Genomic DNA, 18,591 nt, shown 5'->3' with positions numbered 1-18,591 from the left:
TTTGTTTCTTTGTTACGAGTCGAGCTGCTGAGTTTGAATAACTTGTAATCTTAGAATTTGACGAGAAACCAAAAAGCCAACTATTACATGAATCAAAATGGTACACAGCAAAAGTATGAATAAGGGGATCAGCGGTAGCGATATTTAAAATAGAATTTTAACTATTCTGTACAGCCCGAATGATGCTGAACGACATTTTCTTGCGAAACTGTTTAAACTTGAAGGTATCATCAAAAGTGACCACTAATAAGATTTATACATATCTTGGTTGCATGAACAAGAGTGCCATCTAGACCAATCAAAATCAAAATCAATTATAAAACATTAATTAGTTATGTATTGTCAGTAGACAACAAAGGATGTCCAAATGTCCATTGAGACAGAAAAAGAACCGTCCACTGGTTTCTAATTCCTTACTGCTTTTTTTTCCAAAAAAATGATTCAACAATATGGCAGTGGGATTCTAATCACAGATTCGTGTCAATCAATCTTTCTCATTCTCATCTCTTCCCCTTCTCCTCTTTCTCATTCCCATCTCTTCTTTTTCTCCTCTTTCTCATTCTCATCTCTTCCCCTTCTCCTCTTTCTCATTCCCATCTCTTCTTTTTCTTCTCTTTCTCATTCTCATCTCTTCCCCTTCTCCTCTTTCTCATTCCCATCTCTTCCCCTTCTCCTCTTTCTCATTCTCATCTCTTCCCCTTCTCCTCTTTCTCATTCTCATCACTTCCCTTCTCCTCTTTCTCATTCTCATCTCTTCCCCTTCTCCTCTTTCTCATTCTCATTACTTCCCCTTCTCCTCTTTCTCATTCTCATCTCTTCCCCTTCTCCTCTTTCTCATTCTCATCTCTTCCCCTTCTCCTCTTTCTCATTCTCATCTCTTCCCCTTCTCCTCTTTCTCATTCTCATCTCTTCCCCTTCTCCTCTTTCTCATTCTCACCACTTCCCCTTTTCCTCTTTCTCATTCTCATCTCTTCCCCTTCTCCTCTTTCTCATTCTCATCACTTCCCCTTCTCCTCTTTCTCATTCTCATCTCTCCCCTTCTCCTCTTTCTCATTCTCATCTCTTCCCCTTCTCCTCTTTCTCATTCTCATCTCTTCCCCCTTCTCCTCTTTCTCATTCTCATTACTTCCCTTCTCCTCTTTCTCATTCTCATCTCTTCCCCTTCTCCTCTTTCTCATTCTCATCTCTTCCCCTTCTCCTCTTTCTCATTCTCATCTCTTCCCCTTCTCCTCTTTCTCATTTCCATCTCTTCTTTTTCTTCTCTTTCTACTTCTCACCTCTTCCCTTTCTTCTCTGTCTCATTCTGAATTCTCCCGTTTTTGTATTGTGTGATTGTGGGTGTGTGCTTATACGTTGGTGATACCTGCTGATAGTTAATGGTGGGTCTCTTTTTTCCCCTTTTTTCTTCTTCTAAATATACGTATAATTATACGCTTAGTAATTTTTATTTATTTTGCTTTTTAATTTGATATTGTGTTTATCTTGTTAGGGGTCTCATGTACAAGCACAAGTTTCTTCTTTAGGTACTGGCCTATTATTTATTCTGTATTTATGACTTGGAATGTTTTTTTATGATGCCAAATGAACTGAAATGAATTAAAAATTGATTAAAAGTAAATTAATTATATAATATAAGTTCTTCAATAACACCGCTATGTAAATTCATTTCCCACAATATGTATTCATTTCCACGAGAGTCAGCAAACTTAGTTGTCACATTTGTCCCATAACATATTATGTGTAACTATGTATCCCTCTACTAAATGTCTAATGCAAACAAGTATAATTATGATGATGGATAACTTTAGGGACTTTTAGATTTGCACAACGACAACGTGGATTGATACGATCGACGTCCTTTTAATACACTGCCTGGAATGGACGTCACACGTATCAGTCCACGCAAATCTAAAAGTCCCTATTATCTGCCGTTGGGCCCATCATATCACCAAGGGGGTTCTAGGACAATTACCCCCTGGGCAATCACCCCCCGGAAAAGTACCCCCGGAAAACTACCCTCAAAGGACAATTACCCCCCTGGAATATTACCCCCCGAGGACAACTACCCCACGAAGACAATTACCCCCCCCCCCCGAGGACAACTACCCCCGAGGACAATTACCCCCCGAGGACAATTACCCCCGAGGACAATTACCCCCGAAGACAATTGCCCCCCGAGGACAATTACCCCCGATGACAACTACCCACGATGACAATTACCTCCGAGGACAATTACCCCCCCCGAGGACAACCACCCCCCCCCCCCCCGATGACAATTACCCCCCGAGTACAACTACCCCCGTGGACAATCAGGATTCAATATCAAAAGACGATCTGACACTTTGAGAGATGGCTACGAGCCCATAAGATCCCCTGCATGAACCCATATTCTTTCAAATACTATAGCACGTTGTCTTCCTCATTACTACACATTTCCCTTTTATTATAATTTATGCAACGCCAGTGCGGTTGCTAATTTCCACGAAGGATGTAAGTTTTAGGTTATTATCCAGCGCTTTTCAAAATGCATAGAAATACATTTCTCTGGAGCAGCGTTATTTTAATGTTTTGTTAGTCACGGTACCCTCTTAAGAAATGAAAATTTTCTTCCAAATCCCTAAGTCTTTACAGACTATTAATTTTGCTCTGGCTCTCGTCAAGTGCTATGCACACACGTATGGGCACATTTAAGAATAAAAAGGAGAAGACATTTTCAAACTGGTAAAAAATTAGTTTGTAATCCACACACTAGAAACTATTTAAAGTACTGTATGCGGGCACTTTGCCGCCGAATGTACATAAATAAAAAGTGATATATTCGGTCATGACCTCGATACACGAATATGAGGATATTCGGGCCTCTCGTTGCCCTTACTTGCCTTGCTGTCAAAATATTGTCAGCGAGCGAAGAAGGAAGACACTTTAGTATCTTCAAAATTTTATTTTCTCATGTATTTACATATTTTAACCGTTTCTGGTATTTGATTTTTTTTTACAAAATCAACGTTTTCCAAATCGTTCTCTTGCGGCATCCCGGTTGAAAAACGCTGTGCTGGAGTTACAAAATCAAATGAGATGAATTACCATTGAGCGGATATTTATTTTCTTTTGACATGGCATCGTACATACATGTATAACTTGAAGGCAATTTTTTTCTCAAAATAATTTAACGCACACGAAAACATATTATACTTCAGCAAGTTTAGCATGACAACAGAAATAAATAGATAACGTGAAGAAAACCTTAATTATGGATCATGGCATGGATGATGGCCCATTATACATACAAAGACAAATACACGATCAGCTGATTAAAAAAGTTACAGAGGATGCATAAAGGAAATCTTACATCCTAATTTCTTTGTTGTGCCATTGATGGTGAGAGAGGCTGTAACGCGTACTCATCTGCGCGCAATGTATTGTTCATTTTCTAAGAAATGTAATTTCTGTTCTTTACTCGGTAGCAAAACTACAGGGGAACTGGGCAACCTCCACCCACCCCCCCCCCCCCCATATCGAATTGAATAATTTGAAAAGACTGAAATGAACTTCATAAATAACAAAGAAAATGAAGGTTTATGCAATTTTCTGTAAATAGCAATTTGGAGAGAAGCTTGCGTTATACGTGTTCGGTGGTGATTGTCATTGGGAGTAGTTGTCCTCCGGGGGTTATTGTCCTCAGGGGGGGAGTTGTCCTCGAAGGGGGAGGGGTAGTTTTCCTCGGGGGGGGGGGGTAATTGTCCTCGGGGTAGTTTTCCTGGGGGATAGTTGTCCTCGAGGGTAATAATAATAATAATAATAACGTTTTATTTACCCAGGGTAGCCACTTCAGTTATGAAACTGCTCTTCCAGTGGGCCCTGCATAACATAATATGTTATTACTACCCTTCTCCAATCTAATATGCTGAGCGCCTAGCTAGAAGGCAGAATGTCCCATTGTTATAAGTCTTTGGTATGACTCAGTGAAAAAAATACACGGGGGCTCGGGGTCAATTAGCCCCCGAAATGCTAAAAAGAGCCCCCGAAAGTCATAAAAGAGCCCAACAAAATGTGCATAGAGTCCAATGCAAAACAAATTAAAAAGTGTTATTTTCATGCGAGCAAGCTTGAAAAGTAGCCCCCGAAATCGTTACAGTATTTTTTCCCTGGTACTATGACTCGGCCAGGGTTCGAACCCACGACCTCCCGTTCATGAGGCGAGCGCTCTAACTACTGATCCACCATACCAGTAGTGTCCATGGGGGGGGGGGGGTAATTGTCCCGGGGGGTAGTTTTCCTCGGGGGTAATTGTCCTCGGGGGGTAGTTGTCCTCGGGGGTAGTTGTCCTCGGGGGTAGTTGTCCTTGGGGGGTAATTGTCCTCGGGGGTAGTTGTCTTCGGGGGGTAATTCTCCGGCGGTAATTGTCCTTGGGGGGGGGGGGTAATTGTCCTCAGGGGGTAATTCTCCGGGGGGTAATCGTCCTACGGGGGTAGTTTTCCGGGGGTAATTTTCCGGGGGTGATTGCCCAGGGGGTAATTGTCCTGATACGCACCAAGGGCAATGAAGGGACTCTGAAGGAGATCCCCATTCAGCGGTAGGACTACCGTTCATCCTGATTCTATTTACAATGGATTTTAGATATTGTTTATATTATATTTCTAAAAATATATCACAATGCTTGAATCGCAAACTATGAGGTGGACAGTCATAATCATCATCATCATCATCGTCAGTTTCATCATCATCATCAACACCATCATCATCATCATCGTCATCATCATCATCAACACCATCATCATCATCATCATCATCATCATCATCATCATCATCTCTGTCATTACCATTTTGTCAACGAAGCGAGTAACCTTTCTGATTTTTTTTAAATACATGATTAATTCTTTACAGCAAATACATTTCATGAATTAAGGATGTTCATTTCTAAAAACTACTAGAAAATTATTTTTTCAGAGACAACATACAAACTGGGTCGTATTATTAACAGATTATTATTTAGCAGAGTTTTATTTAGTGAACATTGCATGTTTATAAATTGCACCAAACTAAATATACAATGTTTACATATACTCATTTTCTCCACTTTACTGTAAATGATATCGCCATATAATAATAATAATAATAATTTTGTTAACTTAGGGTAGCAACATCAGTATCAATACTGCTGTTCCCGCGGGCCCTGCAATTATCATCACCCCATCAATATTATTTGCCAGGTACTCATTTACACCTGGGTAGAGAGTGGCAAATGTTGAATTAATGCCTTTTCAAAGGACGTTGGTGCCGGACTCTCAAGCCTTGGATTGGTTTGGTTTGGTTTCATCATCGTATAAACAAACATAATACATACACATGAACATAAACAATACATTATAATTACTTGAAAATAATACGGATGAATCGCTCTATTCCTAGATGTCCAGATTGAGAGGGTTTTTTGGGTCATGATATTGTATCCTATTAATTTTATCTTTGAATGTATTCTCGCAAGCGTTATGTAATTTTTGTTGAAACATTGCTATGTGTTTCATTTCATGTGCTTTTATTGTAAAATGAATGTAATTCAGCCCTCGTGCTGCCGTTTCCAGTATGCTCAATAAACCATTCAGCTCACTTCAATAATAATAATAATAATAATAATCCGCCTTTATATAGCGCTTAATACAAATGTCTCTAAGCGCTTTAAAGGTATACTATTACACCGGTCATTGGATTTAATACTTGCCCGCACACACTGTGTACGCAATCTCCACTCCCTGGGGAGCATTCAATGAGTGACCTACGGCACCTCCACATAAAATACTATTAATGTAATTTATTTAAGATAAGTGCTTTTACCGCCTATCAAGAACTAAGAAAGTTAAAATTCATCTTCCCCCTTGTGTACCATGTCCCTTTTCGGACTTTGATATTCTTTGGTGTTAGACCTCCATCCTAACCACAATCACGATGACTATGATACAATTAAAAAACAATAAACAAAATCATGATGTCAAATGTATCATAATAATACTAATAGTTGGCTTTCAGAAGGAGAAAAAATGCAATATCTATTCTTGGAAGGAGTACACCGACATTTGAAAGGCACCCTGGGTATAATGACAAAAATGAAAATTAATAAAGTGAACGGAAATTCGAACCACTCTTTGAAAAAAAGAAAAAACAATACAAACCAAAAAGTGACAGCTCTAACAAAATTACCGGAACATAAAGGAATCTGATACGAGACGATTATATAACCCTCTCCCGAGGAGTCCTCAAAAAGAATAAAAAGGACAAGTTGTCGCTGTTTGAGTAGAGGATAGCGTGCATCATCTTCACCGAGTGCAATCTATCATCATTCTAACGAAAATTCTTCCACATCATCTGAAGGAATTCTGAATGGTAGAAAAGGAGAAATAATATGCAGTGAATGAAAAGAAATAAGACAATCTCCAAACGCTGTCTCGCCTGCGTCTCACGATGCGAATGATGCGAATGATGCGCAAGACACATAATTATGAAAAGTATCTCATTTCAAGCTCTCAGGAGTTCAGGATGTAAATTTTGGTTCTGACAGTTTCCGGTAATGGTACAGGGGCGGATCCAGGAATTTCTTCCCGGGGGGGGGGGCACACACGGGGGGCACACGGGGGGGGGGGGGTATTAAGAGGACAAATATTTTGTTTGAGGGGGTCCCAAAAAATCGCAACGACTCAGCCAGCCGCTGAATAGGCGGGGGGGGGGGGGGGGGTGGTAAGAGCACATTTTTTTTTTTTCTTTCTTTTTTTTCTCCCGAAAATTTGAAAATCGCACCGGCCGCAAATTCGCTCAGTGGGGGGGGGGGGGGGGGGGGGGGGGGGGGTGCGCATTAATTTTGTTTTTTTTCCCTGTAGTAATGTTTTATAGACTATCCCTGGAAAATGAGAGAACACTATTCAAGAATGCTGCTAATACGATCTAAAAACCTATGGTATACAAACAAAACCACAGACTAGAAAAAAAATTCAACTGCGCACGATTGAGAATTCTGCATCTGATTGAATGGGGGGGGGGGGGGGTGCGCATTAATTTTATTTTTTTTCCCTGTAGTAATGTTTTATAGACTATCCCTGGAAAATGAGAGAACACTATTCAAGAATGCTGCTAATACGATCTAAAAACCTATGGTATACAAACAAAACCACAGACTAGAAAAAAATTCAACTGCGCACGATTGAGAATTCTGCATCTGATTGAATATCTCTCAAGTAGAATGTTTCTCACATGACATAACTGTTGACCTGGCGATCCGAAATCATCATGAGATTGTGCGTTGTTCATAAGGTCTACTAAGGTTCATATCAAGTTTGATGAAATTGTAGTTGATCATCGTTGAGATATAAGATGGCCTTGAACCTTCGACCTCATCATCGAAGCTTTATTCAGTTGTTGCGTGTACAGTGCTTTTCATTGAAAATTGATTGAACTTTTGACCTTTAACCTCAGTCAAATTTGACCTATTTTCGAACTTGATCTGCCCCCCTTCAAGAGATGTACCTGGGGTTTGAATTTCGTGATCCTATACCTCGAAGCTATACAAATGTATTGCGAATACAGCATGATGTTTGACAACGACAACTACAACGACGCCGGATATAGTGACGCCTATGTCTCGCTCCGTTTCGCAGGCGAGACAAAATGACGCCGAGTGAGAACTGTTATAAGTATTTTCATGATTACAGGTAAAAGTGGACTACTGGTCATACGATTAGTAAAGGTTTTTTTTCTTTTTTTTTCTCATGTTTATTCGCCTGTACTTGTACTTGGAACTGGTGGGGGGGGGGGGGACGTACAAAATATAATCACCAGCTCCATATTACTCTCTTAAGTTGACCTCATACAATCTTATTACAATGTAGGCAATTTTTTTTTTAAACGATTAGTAAAGGTGGAAAAATGTTTTTCGACCAATCATGGAAGTTTCATATATACTAACAGCTGGCTGTGAGGTTTTGAAATTGGGGAAAGGGACGACAAAAGAAGATTCCTGGACCCCCTCCCATATCCTTCCTCTGATAGGAACCCTTTAAAATCTTTTTTATTTTATTTTACGAGTAAGATCGGTGCCACTTCCATATCATTCCAGTTCCCTTTCAATTGGTTGATTACACTTTGCCACTGACATCCATTCAATGCACTCACCGTCAAAGTCGACTTTACCGTCATTATTAAAGTCGGCTTTCTTGATCATTGCATCGATATCCTCCTCCGTCATCGGTGGATCAATGGTTAACATTGCTTGACGCAGCTCATCAGCACAGCAAGCAAATAATTAAGAAATAACAATTATTTGAATTCACGTTCTACAAATTTGGATTATTCCATTGAAGTCATTGATTAAATTATCATCGAATACTCTTTCATAATGTAATGAATAATGATCCAGTATTGAGGTGCTCAATTTGATCTCGACTATACCATACCGAAAATAAAATTGTGGTAAAATATTGATCTACTCTTGTAAAAGCATAACCAGCACGATAATTTCCGAGGGATGGGGATGATAATTATTGATTATTCCAATGCGCGGGCCGTGCGTCGTCTATGTGTGACCATCTTTGTTGAGAACGCGGTACATGCGTGGACCATTCGTCTATATGGAAGCAGGAGACCGTCAAAAACATGGATATACGTCGTGTCGTAATTCGAATTGCCACACTACCTAAATAATTACGTCGTGTAGTAATTCGAATTGCCACACTACCTAAATAATTACGTCGTGTCGTAATTCGAATTACTACACGACGTAATTATTTAGGTAGTGTGGCAATTCGAATTACGACACGACGTATATCCATGTTTTTGACGGTCTCCTGCTTCCATATCGTCCAGCGCGCTAGCAACACGCTGTGCATTCGTGGAAGTTGTTAGCATGTGCGCTCTGTATGCGCCCTGTCTGCGCTCAGCGCGCTAGCAACACGCTATGCATTTGGTGTCAGCTCGCTGTATAGCTTCGACAAAAGTTGGGCGCACGACAACGCACTGGCCAAAATTTCCAATGCGCTGGCCGTGCGTTCCCCATGCGTCCCTTCTGTGTGACCGGGCCTTTAGCAAGAAATAATGATTATTGTCCACATTTCTCTAACAGCGGAAACTTGGACGGACAATCCATTGGATTTTTTGTTCTTCTTCAAATTTACCCGATAAGTCTATTGACACCCTCATAAAAGACTGGGCAAGCATCCCGGGGGTCTCAGTCAAATATAAATACTGTAAGCATGCGTGACCAAGAAAACGCGTGTAAAGGGATGCTTTTTTTTAGATTGGATGCGGTCCGCGCGGTTCCGCATTAAGGGGTTAAAATACGTCCATTTTCGGCCATTTTCAAGAAAAAGGGTAGTTTTTTTTTTAATGGTTCAAAATCCCTCTGTTCGACCCGGTTAACGCGTCAAGGGGTATTTGTTGAGCCCTCAGGGCCAGACCGACCAGGGAAAACAATAAAAGGGGTAATAATGCCCAATGGCGAGTCTATACAGGCCGCCGCCTGCGCTTGCCGGTCTTTAGATCTTCAGTAGATCAAGATGGATGGCCACGATACCGACCCAGACCTACCAAGTCTCACGCCTATAGCTGGTCTCTTAAATTTTGTTTTGCATAGTAGAATAGTAACTGCTGTACATTGTACATTGTATACTATTTGTAAACACTACATAACAATAGATCAAATGTGAAATGTAATTCCTTTTTCAAAGAAAGGACAAATAGTTGCATGTGCAAAAAGCCCATTTGGAAGGTTACAGGTTGATGTTATTGTTTCTCTATTGACAACAATTTTACCTTGTGAATTTTACATCAGAACAGCAATTTTATTAATTTTACACTGCCAAGATCTTGAAAGGTAATCCCTATCGCACTGAAAATGATCAAGGGACTACAATAATCATTTTACAATACTTGTTTAGGTTACACTTCTTTGAAATACCCGTTTAGGATGTGAATTCTTGAGAAAGAAAAAAAACGTGAAATCGTCATTTAGGGTGTAGTTTTGGCTTCAGAAAAAAATCATCGTTTAGGGGGTGTCTGGAATACCTGTGGCCACGCATGCTTACAATATTTCTGCATGAATGAGACCCCGGGGCAAGCATCCCTTCTTACCCCTTCACTCCTTACTACCCTATCACTGTTCAACTATACCCTATTACTGTCTACTACCCTATCACTGTCCAACTACCCTATCACTATCCAACTACCCTATCACTATTCAACCACCCTATCACACTGTCCAACTACCCTATCACTATCCAACTACCCTATCACTATCCAACTACCCTATCACTATCCAACCACCCTATCACTGTCCAACTACCCTATCACTGTCCAACTACCCTATCACTATTCAACCACCCTATCACACTGTCCAACTACCCTATCACTATCCAACTACCCTATCACTATCCAACTACCCTATCACTGTCCAACTATCATATCACTGTCCAACTACCCTATCACTGTCCAACTACCCTATCACTGTCCAACTATCATATCACTGTTCAACTACCCTATCACTATCCAACTACCCTATCACTGTCCAACTATCATATCACTGTCCAACTACCCTATCACTGTTCAACTCCCCTATCACTATCCAACTACCCTATCACTATCCAATTACCCTATCACTGTCCAACTATCATATCACTGTCCAACTACCCTATCACTGTTCAACTACCCTATCACTATCCAACTACCCTATCACTATCCAACTACCCTATCACTATCCAACTACCCTATCACTATCCAACTACCCTATCACTGTCCAACTACCCTATCACTGTTCAACTACCCTATCACTATCCAACTACCCTATCACTATCCAATTACCCTATCACTGTCCAACTATCATATCACTGTTCAACTACCCTATCACTATCCAACTACCCTATCACTACCGGTATTCAACTACCCTATCACTGTCCAACTACCCTATCACTGTCCAACTACCCTATCACTGTTCAACTACCCTATCACTATCCAACTACCCTATCACTATTCAACTACCCTATCACTATAACTACCATATCACTGTCAGAGAGCAATCTCTGAGCTTTTTGCGTTTAAAAAATGAAAATGATTCGAGTGTTAATGAATTGTGTACAGTAAGAACAGTAATGAACAATACAAGTATTGAAACAAAAACACGAGGGTTCCAGTTTAAACTTCTGCCTAATATTCTTTTCTTTGTTATTAAAGGCTTTTCAAAATGCAAACAAAGCCTTCTCCATAATACGTTCGTTTTGCTGCAAAAGTTCAGAAACTTTAGAACATGCAAAATGGCAATGTAGGTATTACAGACCTTTTTTTAATTAAACCAACGTTTTGTTTTCTATGTTTGTCTAATCTTTTCTGGATGAAAAAAACACATTCATCATATTATATTTAGAAAAGCACCCACAAAGTATAATAATTAATCACATTTCAATAATAGCAAAACGAAGTATTGAAATACAAGCCAAGCATTGATTGTCTTAAAATGATGCTTTTTAATTCGTATAAAGAAGAACAATGTATTCAAATCGAAAAGGCAAGCTCTCATTTCACCATAGAAAATAGAATTGTGTACTACCACTTTAAAAAGAAATTACTTTCACCTTTCACTGTAATTATTGTTGACCTGATGACCTCTTGTTTATACTTCATACACAGACGTTCAAGCAAGTTATTGATTTATACATATATATTGACCCCCCAATTGACTTTTTAAATCACAGAATTCATTGTTACAATGTTAAACTTCTTTTACGGATTTTTGCAACCCATGTTTAATAACATGTTTTATGCTTCAATTCATAGATTATTAAATTTCAATTTACGTGTTGTGGTCAGTTTCATCATCTCTTTCGTTGTCATTTCATAAGTCTTCACCGTGAACTCACCAGAACACTTTACAAACTCATCCTCAGTAACGTCATGACCCATTGATTTCATCGCAGCATCCAAATCCCTAGTAGTGAGGATGGCATCGCTTCTCGTGTCAAAGAACTCAAATTTTTCCTTGTATTCTAGAAAAGAGGTAATTAAAAAAAATTAAAAAATTGGAGATATGGTGTCAGTAAGAGAGGGGAGGAAAGAAGCAGGAGATGTTTGTAGGAAACATCGAGTAATGTACACACATATATAATATATATTATATATAAACTAGCAAAGGACTGGCAATTGTTAATAAAAGCAAAGTCGTTCCTCTTGAAAGCAAATACTTCTACATGACTAGAAATATTATTGGATTGAATAAGAATTTGTTTTTTCATCATTAGCGTTATTTTGCTTGATTTCTTCAATATTGCAATCTTCAAATTGCAAGCAGACGTGATGTCTCAGTGGTAGAGCAGTGGTCTCGTAACCGGGATGTCCCGTGATCGAAACCAAGGAAACCAAGTCTATGCGCTAGTGCCTTTTAGTAAGGCATTAATCCTCATTACCAAGTCCCTCGGAGAGAATTGAAAGCCGTCGGTCCCCTGGTAGCTTACATACAAGCACACACATGCTTTCTTAGCAGTCAAATATTACAAACAAACTAACCAACCAACCGATATCCTCTTATGTTAACGAGAATTGTTTTTATCCTAGAAGACCAGCTGTTATTATACATCTTTAATGATCTTACTTTATTTTGATTCTCTTCGGGAGCTAACATTTTACTGCAATACTAATATCATGTTTAACATTGTTTTATAATACCCTCTTGTTACAACTTTGGTCTCCCACTTTAAAAATTGAAGCATTCGGACTCGTTGTTTTTCGTACCTGCTTTCTCCTCTTCGGTTAAAAGTAATTGGGCTGCCCGTAATGAAAAGGAAAAAAAACAAAATTAAAAGAACATTGTTAGCAATGAGGAATCCAGATAGTGAAATGTCGTATTTACTTCAGTGACTTATCATAAACCAACAAAAAGGGGCACTTTCTAAAGAAAAAAGGAAGGGTCACTTATAACCTCAAAGCGAAAATATACCTATTATACACATGGATAGGCCCTTTAATATACCCCCTACATTGTGATTAGATTATCAGGGATGATTTTATTGTTTGTTTTTCTCTTTGCATGGTCCAAGATACTGCTTAAGCATCACACTTTGCAGTGCGATGTTCTCAATATTTAATTGCGAGCGAGCGAAGAGAGCGAGCAACAACAAAAAAAATATTTGCGAGGTCGTAGTGCGAAAAATTACATTTTATAAAGAGGTAAAAAAAATCCTAATCATGAAAGACTAAAAATGTTTTTAATAAGAAACAACATTTATTGAAATAAAATGCGAGCAAGCATAGTGAGCGAGCTTTGGGTGAACTTGAAGAAAAAGTTGATCTTAGTCGCTTTAAATGAGGAGCATATTTTATGGTGAAAGGAAAAGGGGGCCAAAGTTAAAAGGACACTTATTAGAAAAGAAAAGGAGAACGAGTCAAAGTAAAAAACGAAACTATGAAAGGTGACGATGGGGCACTGCTAGCACCTGATAAGGGGCACTCACCAGAAGTGAAAAAGGCACTTATGCGGACGGAAAGGGGTACTTATTACAAAGTAAAAGGGGCAATTATCAAAAGGAAAATGACACTAATTAGAAAGGATATGGGCACGTGTCAAAATAAAAGTCTGTTTCACTATTGCAGCAGTGATTGTTGACCAGATACTTGCCCAACGTATCAACAACAAATGAATGGAAAATGGATTCCATCTATAGAGAAGCATTATTAGTATATGTGAATAGAATGAACAGGGGTTCTGGAGAGAAATATACATAAATGGAATTCGATAAACAGGTGTATTAATACCTCCAAATTATTTTAAGCCTTAAATTACTGTAGACGACAGCAACACATGTCAGGAAGGAAAACAAATGAAATCGTGATCTTACCATCTTAACATCTTACCATCTTTAGAAATTGGGATAGATCCGGCAAAATTGAAGATAGAAAGCAAAGTTTCTCTGGATCTCAGGTACCTATACCTCTCTTCTGGTTGACTTGCTTTTAAGGAGTGACAAGGGTGCAGTGATGTCAAAGAGTCTTATACAGAAAAGAGTGATCAGTCACGAAATAAAGCACGTGACCATTATGCTAGGAATGTTGTTGTTGTTGTTGTTATTTTAGTTTTTAAGACGAGTATTAGTCCGTAGTGAATATTAACGCCAAAGAAAGAAATCAGGGCTATAGTATTTACGTGGCAGAGGATAGACGAAGAGTAAATATGTGTCATATCAGGCGCGCCGGAAGCAGTTTGGGATTGGGGGGGGGGGCAAACATTCCAGGGGGCTCACCTTCCAGGGGCAGTGACGTAATGAGAAAAAACGTTCGGAAGGGGGGGGTGGGGGGGGGGCAGACGAAAAATCTGCATCACCACCGGTCTTACACGTTACATGCAGGTCCCGCGGAACGTTTTTCAAAGTGGAGTATTAACGATCAGGTAGAGCGTAAATTGGCGTGGGGTCCAGGGCATGAGCCTCGGCAGGGGGTCGAGGGGCTGACCCCCCGGAAGCTCTGGGGTTTTAGGTATTTAATTAAGGTTAGATGAGCATCCAGGGGCCCTCTTTAAGGCCCTTGGTTGGGTCCAGGGGGCAGAGCCCCGGAAGCTAAGGGGTTACAGGTATTTAATTACGGTCAGATGAGCATCCAGGGGCCCGCCTTAGGGCCCTTGGTTGGGTCCAGGAGGCAGAGCCCCCGGAAGCTCAGGGGTTTTAGGTATTTAATTACGGTCAGATGAGCATCCAGGAGCCCGCCTTAGGGCCCTTGGTGGGGTTCTTGGGGGCGGAGCCCCCGTAAGCTCTGGGGCTTTAGGCATTTAATAACGGTCAGATGAGCATGTTTTATACCTTATTTGTGACATTGGCAGGTCACTTATTTTTTCTCTCCGTCTTTTTTTCTTTTTCTCTTTAACATACTTTTTCAAAGAGTGAGGGGGGGGGGGGGGCTCGAGCCCAGCCACTTTGCAGACCATGACATAAAGGCTTCTAAATAAGCGTATTTTTCGCCCGACTGTAATTTGGGAATTTCTTATTTTCTAACAAACGCATAAAAAGGTATGACTTCCAAAAATTGGAGAAAAAATACCGGAAAATCATGTCATAACAGCAACATTTGTAAATCACTGGTATCGAATAAGAAATACACCCCCATCAGTTCGCCAGCGTTCAGGGGCTCATGTCTTCTCACCCCTATAACAAAAAAACAGACACGCTTTCCCATTCTCGCACAATATGTCCACGATATGCGCGTAAGACCTCCATTGATAAATACCGTATTGGTGGCATGCGCAATGTTTATGAAATTTAATTCCTGTGAACTTTCCTTTTCTTTGAATGGAATTGTATATGTGATTTAATTCAGGTTTTTATTATTGTTATGTTCTTTTGGGTTAAAAATACAAACCAGGTTTACTCCTTTACCGTTTTTTTTTTGAGGGGGGGGGCGTTTTGGGGGGGCAAAAATGCGTTTTGCCCCCCCCCCCCACTTTTTTGATTGGGGGGGGGGGCAACTGCCCCCCCTCCACTTCCGGCGCCTATGTGTCATATTATATGCGCACAAGTAGACAATGATTAATTAAATACCCTGTGATCAATATCATACACTTGAGACAGATCACTGTTGCGCATTGCGACATATTGTTACGCCATCAGTGAATGGAACTGATTTTCTGAATAGATACATTAATCAAAGTTTGGTGATCGAAGCATGAAGCCAATCTAGATAATCTTCTCTCTAAGATTCGGTCCATCAAATTCAGTATACACCCATAAAGTAGGGTTTGTCTGCGCATGCATTGTAATCTCTCGTTAATGTTTCCAACCATGTCCACTGTTTCACCCAAATCTGGCACAACAAAAACCTGAAAATGGAACACATAACGACAGCGGATCATACAAGATGCTTTCGCTTTGAAGGGCAGGTCCACTCCAAAAATAACTTTTTTTTAATAGAAGCAGAAAAATCAGACAAACCAATCAAAAAAAATTGAGCAAAATTTCATTACTAATAAGAAAGTTATGAATTTTTGATGACTTGAACATCTTTGAAAAGCACAAGACTAATTGGCAACTCACTCATGAGTCTGTGACATCATTGCCTCACTATCCACTCATTGTTTTCTTTATATTGATAATATAAATTTCCAATTTATAAGAATCTTATTTCTTCACACCAGCATCCAAGTTATAGATTGATAGTAAAATGTTTTTGTGTGGATGCACTAATATAGAGTAATTCTTTTAGTTAGATCATGACAAATGTGAATTTTGATAGACTATTTATATAAAATTCAATAATTATGAATATATAATATTCATAAAATAGTATAAATTCTTCGAATTTCATTAACGATGTTGTGAAATGTCATGCACGCAATATGATATGAATCATATAACCTGGGCAGATGCATGGGGAAATCAATTTTTGGGGGATAAAATTGAGATTAATGGGATTAAGACATAGAAAGGCATTGATAAATACTGAGGACATGACGTCACAAACTCATAACCCAATTTGCAATTTGTGAAGTGATTTCCATTGTTCCATGGTTTTACATACTTTTTCAAAAATTCATAACTTTCTTATTAGTTATCCGATTTTGCTCAAACCCTTTTTGATTGATTTGTCTGATTTCTCTGCTTCTATTATAAGAAAGTTATTTTTGGAGTGGACTTGCCCTTTAAACTCACCGCCTCATAATAGGCCGTTAAGGATGCACGTTTTCTTTTTAAACAGCGATGACCGAAAGTTCATCCGAATATTCGCCCCAAATTAAATTTCCTGTTCTGATGTCCATGTTGTTTGGGGATCTCCCTTATTGTCTTCTGTCTCGTAATTATACAGATCATTGCACTCTGCGAGAGAGTGTCGTTGGTTTCCCCGATTTTGTTTTAAGGCAAGAAATAGTATAGCCCCTAGTGATTGAAAAGGGCAAATTACATTAGAGCACCATGAAAACCCCAAGCATAAATTTGGTGTGTCTATATCAGTTTGTGCAGCAAGACAATTTATGCAGTCGCCGCTATGCAAAGGCGTACCGTCGGAGGGGGTGTCACTGATGGGCACTTGCTTCACAGCCAAATGACTAAACAGAACGACGATTACTTGTATGGAGAGAGGGAAAAGAACAATAGGAAGAACAAAGTGAGAAAATATAGTTTGTTGCACTGTGGGGAAGGACCCTTTCAGTCACACTGAGTCGACCAAGTAGAAGGATCATTGTCCTCGCCCCACCAACCCGTTTTGCCTATATTTTATGTTTACGCCCCTATACCACTATTTTGTTAATGACTGTTATTATTTTAAAACTTAAATAGGTATATCTTGTAGTAGCCATGATACACAAATTAAAAATATTCTTTAACTTTGCGCATCAACAACTTTACTTTGAAAATTTGTTAAAGTACTGGCCATATTCAAAGTAGCCACAATCAAGTTGTTGTTGCCTTTGTTGATGTCGTCGTCGTCGTCGTAATCGTCATCGTTGTTTTAACGTTAAATTGGAAGCTAATTAGCATTTAATCGACCAAGACGGCCATCATTTTATCCAACTTCAATTTGAACAATCGAAAATCGAAAATTACGCGATGCACTAAAGAAATTAAAAAATATCCTGACCTCTAACCAGTAGCTCTTCAATTCCGCTGAAAGTTTTGATAGTAGCGAACAGTTAATTTATTCATTCGTCGATGGACGAGCAAGGATATGGGATATTACAGCGACAATATTAAACAAATAATTCAGGTGATTTAACCTTAGCTACATCCGTCTCCGCGAGGCTTGCATGGCCTTGACGCTGAAGGGGGAGCCCTTGATTTTATTCATTTAATGAATTGAATCAACATGGTGCCATGTGTGGTTATTTGTTAATGAAAAAAGAAAATGTAACTTGAGCCAGACCTTGCTAATACCCCCAAAACCGGATGAGTTTAGCTCTGTATCAAGCAAATGAATTGCGCAAATCTGACTTTGAATCTTGAAGATAATACATATTTCCTTGTACAATAAAGAAGTGTAATGCCTACCATCGGACTCGAATTATTAGGAAAAGTCGGGGCATTGATTTACGGCGAGCAACATTAAGATTGACACAGTTTAAATGTTAAGTACATACAAGGGACTCGGAAAATCAATATGTTTAGTCACTCGTTCAAGGACAATTACATCTACCTACATATGTTGTGTTTGTTTAATTTTTCATTGTGTACTCCAGTTTAGATCAAACATTGTGCAGTCCGTTATTTCAAGCATTAGCACATGATTGGAGATATGTGAAAAGTAACACTTCTACTACTACTACTACTACTACTACTACTACTACTACTACTACTACTACTAGTAGTAGTAGTAGTAGTAGTAGTATAATATAGGCCTATCCTGTGGTCGGAATTTGGGGTTTTCCTCGGATTAAACTGACCTCTGACTAAAATATAAATAAGTTGAGATGAGAATGGGGAAGAGGGAGGGGAGTTAAGTAAAGAGAGACTTAGAGAGACAGAGAGAGAGAGAGAGAAAAAAAATATATAAGTCTTTTCTTGAGTATAATTATACGCAATTTGCTCTGAGACATGTGAGATAGGGAAGGAATCTGGGAAGTGTGGGGAAAAGAATTAAATCATATCTTAA

General features: G+C 39.3%; 1 long non-coding RNA gene across 1 annotated transcript; it reads right to left on the bottom strand.

The window, feature by feature from the left end:
• Positions 1-4,982: 4,982 nt before the first annotated feature.
• On the bottom strand, positions 4,983-8,301 carry LOC115929464. The gene is made up of 2 exons (XR_004066505.1): positions 8,158-8,301; positions 4,983-6,371 (listed from the first exon to the last, which is right to left on the bottom strand). It is a non-coding gene; the product is annotated as an uncharacterized LOC115929464 (long non-coding RNA).
• Positions 8,302-18,591: the final 10,290 nt, after the last annotated feature.

Source organism: Strongylocentrotus purpuratus, unplaced genomic scaffold (genome assembly GCF_000002235.5).
Source record: "Strongylocentrotus purpuratus isolate Spur 01 unplaced genomic scaffold, Spur_5.0 spur5_scaffold_5, whole genome shotgun sequence".
NCBI lineage: Eukaryota > Metazoa > Echinodermata > Echinoidea > Camarodonta > Strongylocentrotidae > Strongylocentrotus > Strongylocentrotus purpuratus.
This window is presented reverse-complemented; position numbering and strand designations above follow the sequence as displayed.